Genomic DNA, 20215 nt, shown 5'->3' on the forward strand with positions numbered 1-20215 from the left:
TTGAGAGATGCTTCAGATGTGCTGTCCTCCTCTTTCATCATGTGACCTTCAGATGCGTTGTCTTCTTCCTTTATCATGTGGGTTGATTCCGTTTTATTATTGCTTTCTTCAGATAACTCTGAGACACATAGCTGGCACTTGTGGTCTTCTCTGTCTTTTATCAAATAGCAGAGATTCCTCTTTATCCCTTCGGGGAGCTTTTCTAAGAGTCCAGATAAGTTGTAGAATGCTGATTCAAATTCCACTAAGAGTCTCATCTCTCTTTCTTCAATTTCATTCCTTTTACTGGACACAAGCAAAGTATTTCTGCTTTTATAATTGATTCTTGTGTGAGATTCCCTTGTTATCTTTTGAGTTCTTTCGAAGACCCTTGCTAGTATGCTGGCTAGTCTTCCTTCATGACTGTAGATTGTTAAATCTTGAACTTGATCAATTGGTTGAAAATTTCCTGGGAAGACGGACATGAAGATCACTTGATGTGTTGGAACCAAGCATTCTTCTTCTTCATTAAAAATAGGTTGACTATTCGTAAATTTTAGGGATATATCCCTTGGATTTACGTTGTCAATCATATTTTTAAATCTTTTTACTACATCAATAAATCCTACAGGAAACTCACTAATAATTTTTAAATCATTAAAAATTAAAATTGTATCGATTAATCCATATTGGAAAAACTGATAGGTGTCAGATGGGGAAGCCTCTGGAAATATAACCAGCTTTGTTAGCTGTTCTTTGGCAATAGGATAATATCCCAAGATTGCCCTCTTTTCTGCAGTCCAATTCAAGACTATGTTAAGGGTTTCTCTGAGATTTGATCTACAAACCCTTTTCTTTTTCTTGATTTCAGCCCTTGTAGGAATGTTTCTTATTATCCCTGTTCTCTGGGTTTGAATTGGAGCTTTATCTACTCTTTTTAGGGTTTTCTCTGGATGAAGAGCTTCATATTCTCTGAAAGATTCCTTTGCCTCTTCCAGTGTTAAAAACCGTCCTTTATGAATTATCCTTGATTGCTGTGTAAATGGTGCTGCTTTTTCCCAGGCATCATATACTCCTTTCATAGGGCCATTATAAATTACATAATATTTTTTTATCTTGGGTGGATTTTTTGATAATCTCAGCAATTGTTTTATTTTCTGAAATTTTTTCCTCACCTGATTTGTCCACCACGCTTAGCTGGCTGAACTCTGATGGTTTTGGTTGTTGTGTTGATTTCATTGCTTCGATGGCCTTTGTGAGGGATTGGATCTGTGTCCTTATTTGCTGACAATGCTTGCATTTTTCGAGTTCTTGTTCGTATTTTTGAATTTCTTGATTTAATGCGTTGTAGACGAACTCCATTCTCTTGTTAATGTATCTGCAATAACATTTTTGTCACCCTTAATATATTCAATTTTTATTGGATATTGTAACAAAAATAATTTCCATCTTACCAATCGTCCATGATTATAATCAACTTTTAAATTATATCGTATGAAACCTGTTAAATAACTTGAATCTGTCCTTAAGGTAAATTCTTTGGGTAGTAAATCAATTTTCCATTTCTTAAGAGATTTAATTGCTGCTAGAGTTTCCCTTTCATGAGTAGTATATCTCTGTTCTGTTGGAGTAAAAGTTCCTGAAATATACCTACAAAGTAATTCCTTTGGGGGATATTGACGATTGGATTTTTGACGGTTTAGAATTTCACAAATAAAATCTCGTTGTAAAGTATAGTTTCTAAACCAAACAATAATCCTTTCATACAAAAAGTTGTTTGTCACTAGTACAAACCCCTAAAATTTATAAACCGAAGTATTTAGACCTCGGGTCGTTCTCCCTAGGATTTACAATAAAGTGTCTTGTTATTGGTTGTGAGTTATTTTGGGGTTTTGGATAAGAAGCATGAAAAGTAAATGGCAATGAAAATAGACTAACAACTAGCAAAGCTCTTGGCAAGATATGAGAACTAGAAGTCCTATCCTAGTTATCCTCCTCAATTGTGATGGCAAATTGTCCATTGCTCCCACTTAGTCAACCTCTAACCATGGAGGAAAGTCAAGTGGATGAATCAATTTGATTCCTCAAGTCCTAATCAACTCCTAAAGGAAAGACTAGCTTTAGAGGTATTCAAATCAATTAGCAACTTCTAATTATCAATCAACAAAAGGATTAGATAACTCAAGAGTCACTAATTACTCAACCAAAGCCAAGAGGAACAAAAGCTACACTAAAACCCAACCAAGCATTTCATCAAACACTTGGAAGGCATAAAAGAAAAGCATAGTAAATTGACAACAAGAATAGAATCTAACAACAATTATTGCAAAGAATTAACAACAACAATCAAGGAAATCTCAATTATCATGAATTACCTCAAATTGCATTATTGAAATGAAACTAAAGAACAACAATCTATCCAAAACAAAATGAAGAATTACAATTATAAAAGCACATAACTAGAAAGAGAGAGATGAGAAGATTGAGAATTGATAAAGGAAAATTGAATCAAAGTATGAATTAAATCTAGATCTAAGAAGAGAGATTATCCTAAACCTAATCCTAATCCTAATTCTAGAGAGAAGTGAGAGCTTCTCTCTCTAGAAAACTACTCCTAAGACTAACTATCTATCTAATTGTTTCCTAATTAGTCTATGGGTGTGAATGTATATGAATCCCCTTCAATCCTTGGCTCTTATATGCATTTTGGCGCCAAAGTTGGTTGCTGAAAACCTTCCAAAATCGCCAGGCACGTGTTACATTAATGAGGTCATGTGCCATCATCGGCGCGTGCGCGCACGGTACGCGTGCGCGTCCTTGTCCTGTTTCGCAATGTGCGCGCGAGCGCCTTGTGCGCGTGCGCGTGCATGGCCTGGATCAATTCTTTGGCTTTTTGTGCTTCCCTCCACTTGTATGCTTCCTTCCTTGCTTCCTTTGATCCATGTCAAGCCTATTTCAACCTGAGATTACTAGCAAACACATCAAGGCATCTTATGGAATCAAAGAGAAACTAGAATTCATCAAAATAAGGATAGAAAAGCATGTTTTTACACTTAAGCACAAATATGGGAGAGACAACAAAACCATGCTAGTTCATAGGCTAAATGTGACAAAAGGCTATCAAGATGCTCTAAATTTAATACAAAACAAACCGTCAAATTGGGGTTTGTCAACCTCCCCACACTTAAACCTTAGCATGTCCTCATGCTAAATTAAGAAGGAACTAAGGGTTATGACATTTATTGAATGCAATCTAGACTATATGAGTCCTACCTAAATGCAACTACCTAAAGTAAATGCAAATGCTTAATTCAAACATATCAAATTGCCAAGAGAGCATGTGTAAGCACAATGGCTAGGCAATAGGAATTAAGTCCAAACCACAATTGTATTGAATTGTCAAAAAGAATTTAAACTTGCAAGAATATAGATAATATGGGTGAACACATGTGATTGAACTTTTGAACCCTCACCGGATATGTGTATCCGCTCTATTCACTCAAGTGTTTAAGGGTCAATTCACTCAATTCTCTTCTAATCAAGCTTTCCAAAATTTGATTTTCTTCTAACAATCAACATTTATTCAATGCATGCATACATTCATCATGAGGTCTTTCATTTAGGTTGTAATGGGGTTAGGGTCAAGGTAGGATCATTTATGGTTAAGTGGACTAGGATTTGAATCTTTGATTAGCATAGACTTCCCCACCTAACTATATAATGACCTATACAAATTCAAACTATTCTAACTACCCATTCTTCACTTTTTCTTACATATTCATGCATCCTTATTTGATTCATAACACCTATGCATTGATTCCTTTTTATTGACTTTTACTTTGGGGCATTTTGCCCCCTTTTTATTATTTTCTTTCTTTTTCTTCTCTTTTTTTTCTTTTTCTTTTTGTTTTTCTCATTTTCACTTTTATTTCTCTTTTTTTTTTCTTTTCATTTCTTTTTTTTTCTTTTGTCAAACTATATACAAGAACATCAATGCATAAGGTCTATTCATTTAATTAATACATGAGTATGTACCCAATTCCTAAACATGAAAGTGTACTACCCCTTTTATCCCATCCAATGTTCCCAAGCCTCACCAACTTGAATAATAAACACTCTCACTAGCCTAGGCTAATCAAAGATCCAAACAAGGACTTTTATTGGTTTTCCGCCTTGGGCTTGTAATGTGCTAAATTGAGAACGAGTTGGTTAAGCATAGGCTCAAAATTGGCTAACAATGGAGAATAAAAGGTTGGCTATTTGGGTAAGTGGCTACTGAAATAATGGCCTCAATCATATAAATGCATAAATACAAGAAATAAATGGACATATAGAATCAAGAAAATCAAGGATTACAATCATAGAACGAGAACAACTTCACACAAGAATGGAAAATAAGTGGTTATAAAATGTAACCACATCAATAGGCTCAAGTCTCACAAGCTTGTGTTCTCAATTCAATACATGCTTCACAAAGTATGTAATTCGAGCAAGTTTCACCAACAATTTTCTTTCAATCAATTGGGTCAATGCCTTATATTTAAACTTCTTGGAAACTTTCAATGTTTGACTAGGCATTGTTGTGATTGAAAAATTCAAAAATTTTCTTAGTTCACCCTTTTCCTTTTCACTTAAAACCAATATATTATGCAAAAAGGGTGACTAAATATTTGCAATCCAAAGTATGATTTCTAATCACAACTACAAACTAAAAGACAAAGATAAACAAAATGTATAAAGAAGAATCCAACTAAAAGTACGAAATCTATCATCCAAAACATCTAAAAATATCCAAAAGCATCAAAATATCTAAAATCCAAAATAAGCAATAAAAGTGTCCAAATCAAACTAGAGATGCATCAAAATATATACAAAATGTGCAAAATAAGATAACTAGGCTGAAAAGTTCACCGGTTCCCAAATAATGCTACCGGTGCCCTCCCCACACTTTAAACCAAGCATCGTCCTCGATGCTAAACTGGAGGATCAGTGGGAGGTACAACGATAGGCTCTGGCTCTGGCTGTGGGACCGGCTGAGGCTCCTGAGTCTCTGGTGGCTCTGTAGCGGCATGGGTGTCCTGCTGAACTGGTGCCTCCGCAGCCTCCTCCGCATGATCCTGCTCATCGGAGGCCGGAGAATCGGGAAGCGGAGGTAGCTCAGCACCCAAAGAAATCAGTGCCTGGTCCACCCGGTCTAAACGACGTCTGACATGGCGTCTCTCTCGCTCCATGAACCGGAAAAGACGCTGGACCAGGAGATAAGTAGGCTCAGGTACTGCTGGAGGATCTGTAGATGAGGAAGGAGCTGCAGCTGTAGAGGATGATGGGGCAGCTGTAGGGGCTGATGGTGAAGGTGTCCCCACGACAGCTCTGGCCCGAGAACGGCGTCTAGCAAGTGGCCTCTCGTGCACCCAACCACCCCAGGGGATAGTAACCTCCCTGTCATCAGCATCAGGGGGTGGTGGTCGCACATCGTCATCCAACCATGGAACCTCAGCTAGGGCCGCCATACTCGTGACCAATGTAGGAAATGGAAGTAGGCCACGAATATGCGCCCGCCACATGCACTGTCTGATAAGCCTAGGGAAAGAGACCTCCTTCCCCTCCATAACACACCCAATAAGTAGAAGCATCTCCATAGGGATCTCAGAGAAGTGGGTGGTGGGAAGGACATAGCAAGCAAAGATCATCTGCCAAGTCTTGGCCTCCCTAGTCAAATGAGTAAACAACATCCCTTTCGGCTTGGTATTGTTGGCATCCATAACCCATGTGGCCTCTGGTAACCCAAAAACAGTCCTGAGTGCCTCATAATCAAAAGTCATGCTGTGTATGGCTAACTCAGCCTGCTGGTGGGCACACAACTCATCAGGGACATGCCGGCACTGTAACGCCTCCTCAATAGCAGTCTCAGTAATCATAATCTCCCTACCCCTCACTTGAACCGAATCCAATGTGGGACGGAAGAAGTTGCAGTAAAATTCCTTCACCCAAGAGACATTGATATCCCCCAAGTCCCGGTCAACAAAGTGAATACCCAACTCAAGGATCTGACCGGTAATAGACCGTCTCACATCAGTCGGGAGGAGCAACTTTTTCTCAATGTTCAGCTTTGTAGTTCGATATTTAGAAAACCGAAGCTCACAGTAAAGATTAGGGAATTTGTCAGGAGTGGTAGAAGGTAACTGCTGATTTTCCTTGTCCACATCATTCAATGGGTTCTTGGCATAGTTCTTATAGATGGAAGGAATGGAGGGGGTAGAGTGTTTTCTTTTCTTGGAGGTAGTGGCTATAGCTTTGCCTTTATCCGACATCCTGAAAAATATGATAGAATATATAGAACATTTAGCATGTAGCAAAGAGAGCATGTTCAGGATACAATTAACAAAAACAATCATGATGTTGCAAAGAATATGCAAAAGTGAACCAATAAACCAAGAAAGCAAGTTCCATTGAAATTAACAACTCTTATTCAAAATGCACTAATATCATCATATTTGGAAAGAATTGTTAAAGGAGGTTAAAGGTGAGCGGAAGTTAGATGGTTAAGGAAATTAATGAGGTTAGAAAAGTGGATTAGTGATATGATGATATTTATGCATAATGAAAAGAAAAGTTGTGGCTCATGTTCACAATGATTGTGCAAATCCGGGAAGTTAAAAGGAAATGGAAAGTTGCCCAAATTTGAAATAAAGCTCAAAATGAAACTAATTTCCTTGAAAATCGGACAGCATTTCGGCTTAAAATTGGACGTTCCCGGATAGCAGATTAGCACAAGAAGCATAGAAAACAACATCAATTAGGCAAAGTGACAGTGGTATAGCATTCAGGCAACATGAAATGCACAAAAACAGTCCAAACATCAGCATACAACATCCAAATATCAGACAGCAAATTAAGCACGAACGGAGCACTTATCAGGCCTAGAATCCTCTATCCAGCCTTAGCAACCTAACCGCAATTATTTCTATCTAACCTAGCATACAAAATTTTAATTTAAACTAACTAACATGCAATTATAGTAACTAGCATACATGAACAATAAAAAGGAAAAACAGAAAAATACAGAAACGGAGCAGGAACCTGGGAGCAGAGAAGAATTAAGAATGGAGAAAGGAAATTGGGATAAGGCAGGGCTAGCAGGAACAGGGACTGGCACCGCCGTGAACGGTGGCCGGAAAGATGAGCGGTGACAGGGGAATTGGAAGAATAAGGAACTGAGGGGGGGTCGGTGACGGTGACAGAGGGTAGTGATAGAAGAACGTGACGGAGGGGAAAGAAGAGGGAGACAGTCGCCGGCGGAATGAGGGAGGCAGCGGAGATGGTGGCACGGTGGAGGTTCGGTCGGGAGGAGGAAGAGAGAGTGTGAGTTGAGTGGAGGAGAGGGAAAGACGAGTCGAGTGATGAAAGGAGAGAGGGGAGGTGAATGGTGAACAATGGCGGTTGTGGCGGTGGTTGACGGCGGTTGCAGAGGTGGTATGGAGGGAGAGAGGAGGAAGAAGAAGAGGGTTGGGGGTAGTGTGCGCGACTGCGCAGTGTGCGTCGCGCATTAGGGTTATCCCTATTTTTAACTCGACGCGAGCGCGCACATCGCGCGTCCGCGTCCATTGAGGAAACTTGGGATCTGCGCGTGCGCGAACAACACGCTCGAACGTGGATGAGCACATTAGGAAGGGACGCGTGCGCGTACAGCGCGCGCACGCGTGCATGAGGTTGGGCTAGAGGCATAGAGGTGGCCCAAAGCAGGCCTAACTCTCTGGAGAATGGCCTGGAAGTCGCGCAATCAGATCGGCGCGCACGCGGCACGTACGCGTCCGCGCGCAGTGAGAAAATTTGGAGGTCCACGCGTGAGCGTGCGGTGCGCTCTAGCGTGGGTGGCAGAATAGGTATGGGCGCGTGCGCATACAGTGTGCGCACGCGTACATTAGATTGGGCCTGAGGCTTGGAACGGCTTGAGGCACGCCCAACTCTCGGGTCCGTGGCCTAGATTGGTGGCAACACGCAAGGACGCGCGCGCGGCAGGGGCGCGTCCGCGTCGATTGTCGATTCGTGATGAGGCGCGCTGGCGCAATGCGTGCGCTCGCGCAGATCGAGTTGGGCCTGGGGCCTAAAGCTAGCCTCGAATCGGCTCAACTATTTGGGGTTTGGCTCAATCAATTGCAGCAGCAATTCGGCGCGGACGCGGCATGTGCGCGTCCGCGTGAGCATCCATGTTCTTAAAAACGGCGCGCACGCACGTTGTGCGCGTCCGCGTGGATTGTGTTGGGCTCAAGGCATAATGTTTGCCCAAGGGAGGCCCAACTCTCGGGAGTGTGGCTCGTGGTGCATCCATATAGGGACGCGTGCGCGCACATGGTGCGCTCGCGTCCATCCCCCTTTCTTTTTTTATTTTTATTATTTTTTTTATTTTTTTTATTTTTTTATTTTTTTTTTGGCTCAAAAAGCAGACAAAATGCCCAAGAGCTCCCTATAATGTCTAAAACTCTTCTTTATTCAATCAAATATCAAACAATTCACAAAAATGTAATTTGATTTTAGGATTTATTCATCTACTACTAATGAATACAACATACTAACAACCAATCTTTACAAACAAATCAATATGAAATGAAAATCTACCTACAATGGCAACTCAAATCACTTATTAAACAAAACTAAAAGAGAATGGAAAGAGTTTACCATGGTGGGGTGTCTCCCACCTAGCACTTTTAGTTTGAGTCCTTAAGTTGGACATTTTGAGATGCTTGTTGTCATGGTGGCTTATGTTTGTACTCATCCTTGAATCTCCAAGGATCCATGCTCCTCAATTGGTTGACAGAATTTCCAACCATTTTTATTAGGCTTGGGCAGAGTTTTACCCAAAATACGAGTCCCCATATTTGGTCTTCACATAGCGAACCGGGATCCCATATCTTATTTTCGCATCCATCCGTTAGTTGAGTTCCATGATTTTGTCGGATGGGTGGTTGACATGAATGTGGTGGACACACAGAATTCTCTTTACTCCACCAATACTTCCTTCTAGATCCATACAAGGTAATCCTTGTCCCAACATCATCCCTATACCTTGAGGCCTTGACAAACCCCATTTTGAGGGTTTATCTTGTACTTGATTTTAGGGGATTTTATAACCTTTTACCCTCATTTATCCATTGAAATAGCATGGTTTTGTGATTGTTTCCTTATTTGTGCTTAAATGTGAAAACATGCTTTCTAGACCTTAAATTAGCTAAATTCAATTCACCTTTGATTCCACTAGATGCCTTGATATGTTTGCTAGTGATTTCAGATTGAAAAGGCTAGGAATGGATCAAAGGAGTGAAAAGGAAAGCATGCAAAGTGGAGAAATCATGAAAAGTCAAAGAGGTTGAAATCGCCCAGGGACGCGCACGCGCACCTGGCGCTTGCGCGCACCCGCGAATTACCCCATGGACGCGTACGCGTGCTGTGCGCGTACGCGTCGGTGTTGGTTTATGATTTTTTAATGAAAACGTGGCCAACGAATTCTGAAGGGTTGTGGGGCCCAATTGCAACCAACTTTGGCGCCAAAGATGCTATTTAAAGCCAAGGATTGAAGAGCAAAGGGGATTCCAACTCATTGAATCATTACACACACATTAGGATTAGTTTAGAAGTAGTTTCTAGAGAGAGAAGCTCTCTCTTCTCTCTAGAATTAGGATTAGGATTAGGTTAATCTCTTTCTTAGATCTAGATTTTAATTCATCTTCTTCTACTTCTATCTTCTCAATTTCTTGTAGTTAAATTCATCTTCTTCTACTCTTTTATTGTAATTTCCTTTATGTTGTTCTTACATTTTGTTGTAGATCTAGTATTGTTCCCTCTACATTCTTTCAATTCAATAAGAGGTAATTCATAATAATTGTTCTTCTTTGCTTTTCTATTGTTGATCTCTTGCCTTTGTAGTTAGATCTCTCTTTAATTCTTGCAATTCATGTTGTTTACTTCTATTGCACTTTATGTGTTTGTTGAAATGCCTCTTCTAGATATAGTATAGATTTTGTTCCTCTTGGCCTAGGTAGAGTAATTAGTGACACTTGAGTTATCTAATTCCTTTGTTGATTGGTAATTGGAGAGATTGCTAATTGGTTTGGAGTGCACTAAAGCTAGTCTTTCCTTGGGAGTTGGCTAGGACTTGTGGCTCAAGTCAATTCATCCACTTGACTTTCCTTTATTAGCAAGGGTTAACTAAGTGGTAGCAATGAACAATTCTCATCACAATTGAGAAGGATAACTAGGATAGAACTTCTAGTTCTCATACCTTACCAAGAGCCTTTTATAGTTGTTAGTTTATTTTCATTGCCATTTACTTTCATGTCTCTTATCCAAAACCCCAAAACAACTCAAACCAATAACAAGACACTTTATTGCAATTCCTAGGGAGAACGACCCGAGGTTTGAATACTTCGGTTTATAAATTTAGGGGTTTGTTTTAGTGACAAACAACTTTTTGTACGAAAGGATTATTGCTTGGTTTAGAAACTATACTTGCAACGAGATTTTATTTGAGAAATTCTAAACCGTCAAAAATCCAATCGTCAAAGGAAAGCCATCCATGACAAGAACATTAGGAGAAGAGAGTTTCGACCCGGTGACCTAGTCCTTCTCTACAATTCAAGGTTGAGATTACTACCCGGAAAGCTCAGATCACGGTGGGATGGACCCTACCAAGTAGAGAAAGTAGAACCCTATGGGGTCTACCACTTGCGCCACCCAACAAGCCCAGACATCTTCAAGGTAAACGGGCACCATCTCAAATTGTATCATGGTGAGCAAAGAAAGACCTCCAAGGAATTTGAAGTGTTCCTCTTGAGGGATGCAACTCTTGAACAAGCATTATGAGCTGCTGAAAGTCCAACTTAAGGACGTTAAACAAAAGTGCTAGGTGGGAAACACCCCACCATGGTAAGATCTTCCTTTGAGCTTTGTACATAGACCCTTGACTTCATGATTGTTAGATAGATTTTAATGTCAATCCCCCGTCATTTGTTAAATTCATAGATGTTTAGATAGATTGTTAGATGGTTTACCAAGCAAAATGCCCTGCTTATGAAGGGGGGAGTTGAAATGTCAATAGTGATGTAAACATATGCACAATTAGGAAAAGCAACCCCCTCTGCGCGTGCGCGCGCCTGGCGCGCACGCGTCCTTAAGGCATTCGATGGCCACCCACGCGGACGCACACCGTGCGCGGACGCGTGGATTGCGAACAACAGCCCCCATACATTTACCCGAGAGTTGCGCCCACACCATGCCAGAACCATGCCTGAAGCACAGGAACCTTTGCTCTTCAATCCTTGGCTTTAAATAGCATCTTTGGCGCCAAAGTTGGTTGCAATTGGGCTCCACAACCCTTCAGAATTCGTTGGCCACGTTTTCATTAAAAAATCATAAAACGGCACCTACGCGTTGATGCCAAGGCATCTTAGGCTAGTTCCACTAGCATTTTTCTGTTAGTTTTAGTTGTTTTATGCACTTTCTTGAGCTTAAAGTAACCAAGAATGGTTAAATGAATAACAAAGCAATGAACCATCCAAACAGTATGATTTTGATGCAAATTCCATGAGTTTTTAGTTATATTACTTGAATGATATGCATGGAAGAATTCTCATGAAATTTTGCAAGACTTTGATGCAGTTGTTTGGATGATTTCAGGGAAGAAGAGGCTAGGCAAGGAAGCAACAAAATCAATAAAGGAAGCTTGAATATCACATGTGGAGTTTAAGTTCCAGTTTAAGCTTAAACTAGAACTTAAACTACCAAGCCATATAATGCTGGGAAGTGGCGTTTAAGCTCCAGTTTAAGCTTAAACTGGAGCTTAAACGCCAAAATCATGAAGGCTGAGAAGAGCTGAAACTGGCGTTTAACCTCCAGTTTAACCTTAAACTGGAAGTTAAACGCCAGAAATGAGAAATGCACCAGGGAGCATTCCCACGTTTAAGCTCCAGTTTAACCTTAAACTGGAGCTTAAACGTGTTCGACTATTTTTCTACTCCAGGGTTTGCTTTCTCATTTCCACGTTTAAGCTCCAGTTTAAGGTTAAACTGGAGCTTAAACGTGTTCGACATTTCACACTCCTGGGTTGCTTTCTTCATTCCCACGTTTAAGCTCCAGTTTAAGGTTAAACTGGAGCTTAAACGTGTTCGACATTTCACCCTCCATGAAGCATTTCCACGTTTAAGCTCCAGTTTAACCTTAAACTGGAGCTTAAACGTGTTCGACCCAATTTCTCCTCCAGGGTTGCTTTCTTCATTTCCACGTTTAAGCTTCAGTTTAACCTTAAACTGAAGCTTAAACGTGTTCGACCATTCCACACTCCGTAGTTGCTTTCTTCCATTTCCACGTTTAAGCTTCAGTTTAACCTTAAACTGAAGCTTAAACGTGTTCGACCATTCCACCCTCCAGGATTGCTTTCTTCCATTTCCACGTTTAAGCTTCAGTTTAACCTTAAACTGAAGCTTAAACTGCAACTTAAACGCCACTTATTGAAAGGGTTTCTGGGCCAAAGATATTGCAGTTTAAGTTAGCATTTGAGCACAAACATTGACTTAAACATAATCTAGTATGAAACCCAATTGAATATCATGGTTTATGGGATTGGGCCTGAAGAATTGATGAGTCTGGAATTTCAATTTGTTGAGTCATGTGTCATTACTTGTTTATCACTAAGTTTGCTCAATGAATGTTACAGAATTGGATCAGCAGCCTCATTAGGATTATGGATCATAAACCCAAAGCAAAAGGAAATCAAGGAAAGGCCTCAAAGCCCAAGAAACACAACAGAAGCTCAATTTAGAAAGTGTATAAATAGGATAGAATTTAAGTTAGAAAGGACTTTTTACTGGGGATTTATTTTTGCTAGTTTTGATACTTTTTGGAATTGAATTCAGAGCTATGACTCACTAAACCCCTTTCATTGGGTTAGGGAGCTCTATTGTAATTCAATGAATCAATAATAGTTTTTATCTTCTTCTTCAACCTTTTCTCTTGAATTTTGTTAGAAAGCTTCTCGATCTAATTCCATTGGTTAGTTGTCTTGGGAAAGAAACTATCCATAATTGGAATCCTTCGGAACCTTGGGAAAGGAATGGAGGATTCATGCTAGAGAAGCTTTCTCACAGTGAATTGGATTGGGGTTTGGATGGATATTGTGACATGTAATCCTACCAAATTGTGGTTCATGAAACTGTGTGGTATAATCAGTGATCGAGCATCATCTCTTCTTATGAACATTTAAACCAAGGGATTGGGAATTTGTTTGTTTTTAGAGAGAATTGGTGAGCCAAGGGATTGGGATCCAATCATATAAGATTGCCAAGCAAAATTCAATGAATGCATTGGTTGAGGAAGAGATAAAAATGTTTTGATTCGGAGATCTCAATATCTCCTAAAACCCAATGAATTCCCCATTTCTGATCTACCACTTTCTCTTTATATTCTGCAATTAAATTCATGCAATCACCCCCATCCCTTTTTAGTTTCAGCAATTTAGCTTCTCGCTCTTTAATTCATGCAATTTAACATTCCGCAATTCTCATCTAAATCTTGATTCCGCTCAACTAGAACACACTTCTAATCCGAATTGCTCATTCAACCAATCCTTGTGGGATTCGACCTCACTCTATTGTGAGTTTTTACTTGACGATAACCGGTGCACTTGCTGGAAGGAATTTTTGCCGATCGTGCAATTTCCTAAAATCGTAGTTATCAAGTTTATGGCGCCGTTGCCGGGGATTGGTTTTCGATTGACAATTCTCAAATTGGAAGTTAACTAGATTGAGCATTTTTCTCGTTTGTTAATTCAGTTCAAGTTACTTGTTGAATTTTAATTTCTGCACTCTGTTACTTGCTTTCTTTCTTTATGCCTTTAAATTCAAGCAACTAACTCACTGACCCACTAACTATTTGAATTAATTCCTCAACTGCTCTAACCATACTCTTCCATTAACCAAGAGTATTTCACTTGTTTGTTGCCTGTGCTGTGTTCTTGTATGACAGGTAGGAGAGGAGAGACATCAACTCCTCCATATACAGAACCAGAGAGGACCCTTCATAAACTTAGAAGGGAAGCAAGAGGGAAGAGAATACTGAGAGAAGAAGAATCTGAAGGAGAATCTGAGGACAATTTTGAGGAAGCTCTAGATCTCAACATGGATAAAGAAGTTCACAACCATGAGAGAGCTGATGGAAACAATGCCATTCCCGAGAGGAGGGTTCTTGGTTCATACATAAACCCAACCTCTGGGAATTGTGGTAGCAGCATTCAGAAATCACCCATTCAGGCCAACAATTTTGAACTCAAACCACAGCTAATATCACTGGTGGAGGATCATTGTTCATTTGGTGGTAGTGCTAATGAAGATCCAAACCAACATCTCACAAAATTCCTGAGAATTTGCGACACTGTGAAGTCCAATGGAGTCCAGGAAGATGCCTATAAACTGCTCTTGTTCCCATTTTCACTTAGGGACAAGGCAGCTAAGTGGCTGGAATCATTTCCAAGGGGGAGCCTAACAACCTGGGATGAGGTGGAAAGCAAGTTTCTGGCACGTTTCTACCCCCCACAAAAGGTCAACAGGCTTCGATCTGAGGTTCAGACTTTTAGACAACAAGATGGTGAAACTCTCTACGAGGCATGGGAGAGATTCAAGGATTTGACAAGGAAATGCCCACCAGACATGTTCCATGACTGGGTGCAATTGCATATTTTCTATGATGGACTTTCTTATGAATCAAGGAAGGCTGTAGACCATTCATCAGGAGGTTCATTGAACAGGAAAAAGACTGTGGAAGAAGCCATTGAAGTGATTGAGACAGTGGCTGAGAATGAGTACTACTATGCTTCAGAGAGACACAACACTAAGGGAGTCGTGGAGCTGAACCATGTTGATACAATTCTAGCCCAAAACAAAGTGTTTGCCAAGCAACTAGCAGAGCTCACCAGGAAATTAGGAACAAAACAAGTGGCTGCAATACACACACAAGATCAAGAGGAAGTAAGCACTGAAGGATGTGATTGGGAAGAGGCCAACTATGTGGGAAATCAACAAAGGCAACCATATGATCCACATTCCAACACTTACAACCCAGGGTGGAAAAACCACCCAAACTTTGGGTGGGGAAACCAGCAAACCCAACCACAAAACCACAAACCTTACAACCCCAACCAACATAACAATTCTACATACCAAAACTCCAACAAAAAATCATACCAAGCCACACAAAACACTTACTCCCAACCACCATATCATGGCCAAAATAATCAACCTACCCAACCTAATCTGAACCGACAATTTCAAGATCAATTAAACAGGATAGAAGGAATGCTTGCAACCATGGGTCAAGACATAACCGAATTGAAAGCCTTTAAGGAAGAAGTAAATTCTAACTTGCAAAACCAAGGAGCTGCCATCCAGAAGCTAGAAAATCAAATTGGGTATTTGTCTAAGCAAACCCCTGGGCCAAGCGTTTCTCATGCTGCCAAGGCTATTGCAAGGGAAGAATGTAAGGCCATAACCCTCAGAAGTGGAAAGAAGCTAAAGGAGATCTCAAAGGAAACCACAGAGGATGAAGCAAAGGAAAATGTGAGAGACAAGGAACAGGGACAATCTTTTACACCGTCTGCAACAAAAGAAAAAGAAAAAGAGGTCCTGAAGCCTTATACACCCAAAGCACCATATCCTCAACGTTTGATGAAAAGTGAAAAGGATGGCCAATTCTCCAGATTCTTGGAGATTTTCAAGAAGCTTCAAATCAACATTCCGTTTGCTGAAGCAATAGAGCAAATGCCACTCTATGCAAAATTCTTAAAGGAATTAATGACCAAGAAGAGAAGCTGGAGAAATGAGGAAACTGTGTTGTTGACTGAAGAATGCAGTGCCATCATTCAACACAAATTGCCTCAGAAATTGAAGGATCTAGGCAGTTTCCAAATCCCCTGCATCATAGGAGAAGTCATGGTGGAGAAGGCCTTGTGTGACTTAGGGGCCAGTATCAATTTGATGTCTCTAACAATGATGAGAAGAATGAAGATTGAGGAAGCCAAACCAACAAGAATGGCCCTCCAATTGGCAGATCGAACTTTTAAATTCCCTCATGGGATAGTTGAAGATTTGTTGGTGAAAGTGGGAGATTTATATTTCCTGCCGATTTTGTGGTGTTAGATATGGAGGAAGAAGCCAAAGCTTCAATAATCCTAGGAAGACCCTTCCTGGCTACTGCTGGAGCCATCATAGATGTCCAAAAGGGTGAACTCACTCTTAGACTACATGATGAGAAATTGGTGTTTAACGTATTCAAGGCAATGAGCTATCCATCAGAATCACTAAAGGAATGCATGAGGGTGGATGTGGTGGATATTGCAGTACAAGAAACCTTTGAGGAAACAACAAAGGAAGTGACAGAGGAGGAGTTCACCAAGGATATTGAAGTTAGTGACATAAAGGCTGCTGAAACAACCATGCCAAGCATGCCAGAAAGAGTGAAAGAAGAGAAGGAAGCACCAAGACCTGAGCTCAAAGCATTGCCCCCTAATCTCAAGTATGCATACTTGGGTGGTGATGAGAGCCATCCTGTTATCATTAGCTCTGCCCTGAGCCAAGAACAGGAAGAAGAATTGATCAAGGTGCTACAAACTCATCAAGATGCCATTGGATGGACCCTAGCTGATTTGAAGGGGATAAGTTCATCCATATGCATGAATAAAATCTTGTTAGAAGAGGATGCTAGACCCTCCATTCAAGCTCAGAGAAGATTGAATCCCGTCATGAAAGAAGTGGTACAAAAGGAGGTCATGAAGTTATGGCAGGCAGGGGTAATCTACCCCATTTCTGATAGCCCATGGGTTAGCCCCATCCATGTAGTTCCCAAGAAAGGTGGCATAACTGTGGTGCCAAATGAGAGGAACGAACTCATACCCACAAGAACTGTCACTGGGTGGAGGATGTGCATAGACTACAGGAAGCTCAATGAAGCCACCAGAAAAGATCATTTCCCACTCCTATTCATGGATCAGATGCTTGAAAGGCTTGCAGGACATGCTTACTATTGCTTTCTGGATGGATACTCAGGCTATAATCAGATAGTAGTTGATCCAAGAGATCAAGAGAAAACATCATTTGTTTGTCCATATGGAGTTTTTTCTTATAGACGCATGCCCTTTGGATTGTGCAATGCACCTGCCACTTTCCAAAGATGCATGCTGTCCATTTTTTCGGACATGATTGAAAAATTTATTGAGGTTTTCATGGATGATTTTTCTGTGTTTGGAGATTCTTTTCCTAGCTGCCTACACCACCTTGCCTTGGTGCTTAAGAGATGCCAAGAGACCAACCTAGTATTAAATTGGGAAAAGTGTCATTTCATGGTCACAGAAGGAATAGTCCTTGGCCACAAAATCTCTAATAGAGGCATTGAGGTGGATAGAGCTAAGGTGGAACTCATTGAAAAACTACCTCCACCAAGTAATGTCAAGGCAATTAGGAGTTTTTTGGGACACGCTGGTTTTTACAGAAGGTTTATTAGAGACTTTTCTAAAATAGCCAAACCTTTGAGTAACTTGCTTGTCTCTGATACACCCTTTGTATTTGATAAAAATTGCATGCTAGCCTATGAACTTTTGAAGCAAAAACTTTCCTCTGCACCTATCATTGCCCCACCTGATTGGAACTTACCTTTTGAACTGATGTGTGATGCATCAGACCTTGCTATTGGGGCAGTGTTAGGACAAAGGAAAGACAATTTGGTACATGTGATTTATTATGCCAGTAAAGTCTTGAATGATAACCAAAGGAATTACACAACCACTGAAAAAGAACTCTTGGCAATAGTCTTTGCATTTGACAAATTTAGATCCTATCTCATTGGATCTAAAGTCATTGTCTTCACTGATCATTCAGCTTTAAAATACTTACTTGCTAAATAAGAATCCAAACCAAGACTTATTAGATGGGTTCTTTTGTTGCAGGAATTTGACATTGAAATCAAAGACAAGAAGGGTGTAGAGAACAAGGTGGCAGACCATTTATCAAGGATACCATGTGAAGAAGGAAGCACACAAAGCACACATATAAATGAGTGCTTTCCTGATGAACAACTCATGGTAATTCACAAAGCACCCTGGTTTGCAGACATAGCAAACTTCAAGGCCACTGGGAGTTTGCCGTTGGAATTTAACAAGCATCAAAGGAAGAAATTGGTAAATGATGCCAAATACTTCATCTGGGACGAACCATACTTGTTCAAAAAATGTTCGGATGGCATACTCAGAAGATGCATATCAGAGGAAGAAGGAAGGGAAGTCTTATGGGACTGCCATGGCTCCACTTATGGAGGACATTTTGCAGGAGAAAGAACAGCAGCTAAGGTGTTGCAGTGTGGTTTTTATTGGCCCACTATCTTCAAAGATGCAAAGGAACTAGTGAAGCACTGCCATGAATGCCAGAAAGCGGGGAACCTGCCAAGAAGAAATGAAATGCCACAACAATTCATTCTGGAACTTGAATTGTTTGATGTATGGGGGATAGATTTCATGGGACCCTTTCCCACCTCATACTCAAATAATTACATTCTTGTGGCAGTAGACTATGTCTCCAAATGGGTTGAAGCAATAGCAACTCCAACCAATGATAATAAGGTAGTCATGAACTTCCTCAGAAAACACATTTTTTGCCGTTTTGGGGTTCCAAGAGCAATCATCAGTGATGGAGGAAGCCACTTCTGCAACAAACCATTAGAGGCATTGCTTCTAAAATATGGAGTCAAACACAAGGTAGCCACACCATACCATCCACAGACAAGTGGGCAAGCCGAAATATCTAATAGGGAACTCAAAAGAATCCTGGAAAAGAATGAGGTCGAATCCCACAAGTGCACGAAATATCTTGATAACTACGATTTTAGGAAATTGCACGATCGGCAAAAATTCCTTCCGGCAAGTGCACCGGTTATCGTCAAGTAAAAACTCACAATAGAGTGAGGTCGAATCCCACAAGGATTGGTTGAATGAGCAATTCGGATTAGAAGTGTGTTCTAGTTGAGCGGAATCAAGATTTAGATGAGAATTGCGGAATGTTAAATTGCATGAATTAAAAAGCGAGAAGCTAAATTGCTGAAACTAAAAAGGGATGGGGGTGATTGCATGAATTTAATTGCAGAATATAAAGAGAAAGTGGTAGATCAGAAATGGGGAATTCATTGGGTTTTAGGAGATATTGAGATCTCCGAATCAAAACATTTTTATCTCTTCCTCAACCAATGCATTCATTGAATTTTGCTTGGCAATCTTATATGATTGGATCCCAATCCCTTGGCTCACCAATTCTCTCTAAAAACAAACAAATTCCCAATCCCTTGGTTTAAATGTTCATAAGAAGAGATGATGCTCGATCACTGATTATACCACACAGTTTCATGAACCACAATTTGGTAGGATTACATGTCACAATATCCATCCAAACCCCAATCCAATTCACTGTGAGAAAGCTTCTCTAGCATGAATCCTCCATTCCTTTCCCAAGGTTCCGAAGGATTCCAATTATAGATAGTTTCTTTCCCAAGACAACTAACCAATGGAATTAGATCGAGAAGCTTTCTAACAAAATTCAAGAGAAAAGGTTGAAGAAGAAGATAAAAACTATTATTGATTCATTGAATTACAATAGAGCTCCCTAACCCAATGAAAGGGGTTTAGTGAGTCATAGCTCTGAATTCAATTCCAAAAAGTATCAAAACTAGCAAAAATAAATCCCCAGTAAAAAGTCCTTTCTAACTTAAATTCTATCCTATTTATACACTTTCTAAATTGAGCTTCTGTTGTGTTTCTTGGGCTTTGAGGCCTTTCCTTGATTTCCTTTTGCTTTGGGTTTATGATCCATAATCCTGATGAGGCTGCTGATCCAATTCTGTAACATTCATTGAGCAAACTTAGTGATAAACAAGTAATGACACATGACTCAACAAATTGAAATTCCAGACTCATCAATTCTTCAGGCCCAATCCCATAAACCATGATATTCAATTGGGTTTCATACCAGATTATGTTTAGTCAATGTTTGTGCTCAAATGCTAACTTAAACTGCAATATCTTTGGCCCAGAAACCCTTTCAATAAGTGGCGTTTAAGTTGCAGTTTAAGCTTCAGTTTAAGGTTAAACTGAAGCTTAAACGTGGAAATGGAAGAAAGCAATCCTGGAGGGTGGAATGGTCGAACACGTTTAAGCTTC

At 40.3% G+C, this 20215-nt stretch overlaps 1 non-coding gene across 1 annotated transcript; it reads right to left on the reverse strand.

The window, feature by feature from the left end:
- Positions 1-14570: 14570 nt before the first annotated feature.
- Positions 14571-14674, reverse strand: LOC112708562 (small nucleolar RNA R71). Its single transcript, XR_003156416.1, has one exon. It is a non-coding gene; the product is annotated as a small nucleolar RNA R71 (small nucleolar RNA).
- Positions 14675-20215: the final 5541 nt, after the last annotated feature.

The sequence above is a fragment of the Arachis hypogaea genome, chromosome 8 (genome assembly GCF_003086295.3).
Source record: "Arachis hypogaea cultivar Tifrunner chromosome 8, arahy.Tifrunner.gnm2.J5K5, whole genome shotgun sequence".
NCBI classification, from domain to species: domain Eukaryota; kingdom Viridiplantae; phylum Streptophyta; class Magnoliopsida; order Fabales; family Fabaceae; genus Arachis; species Arachis hypogaea.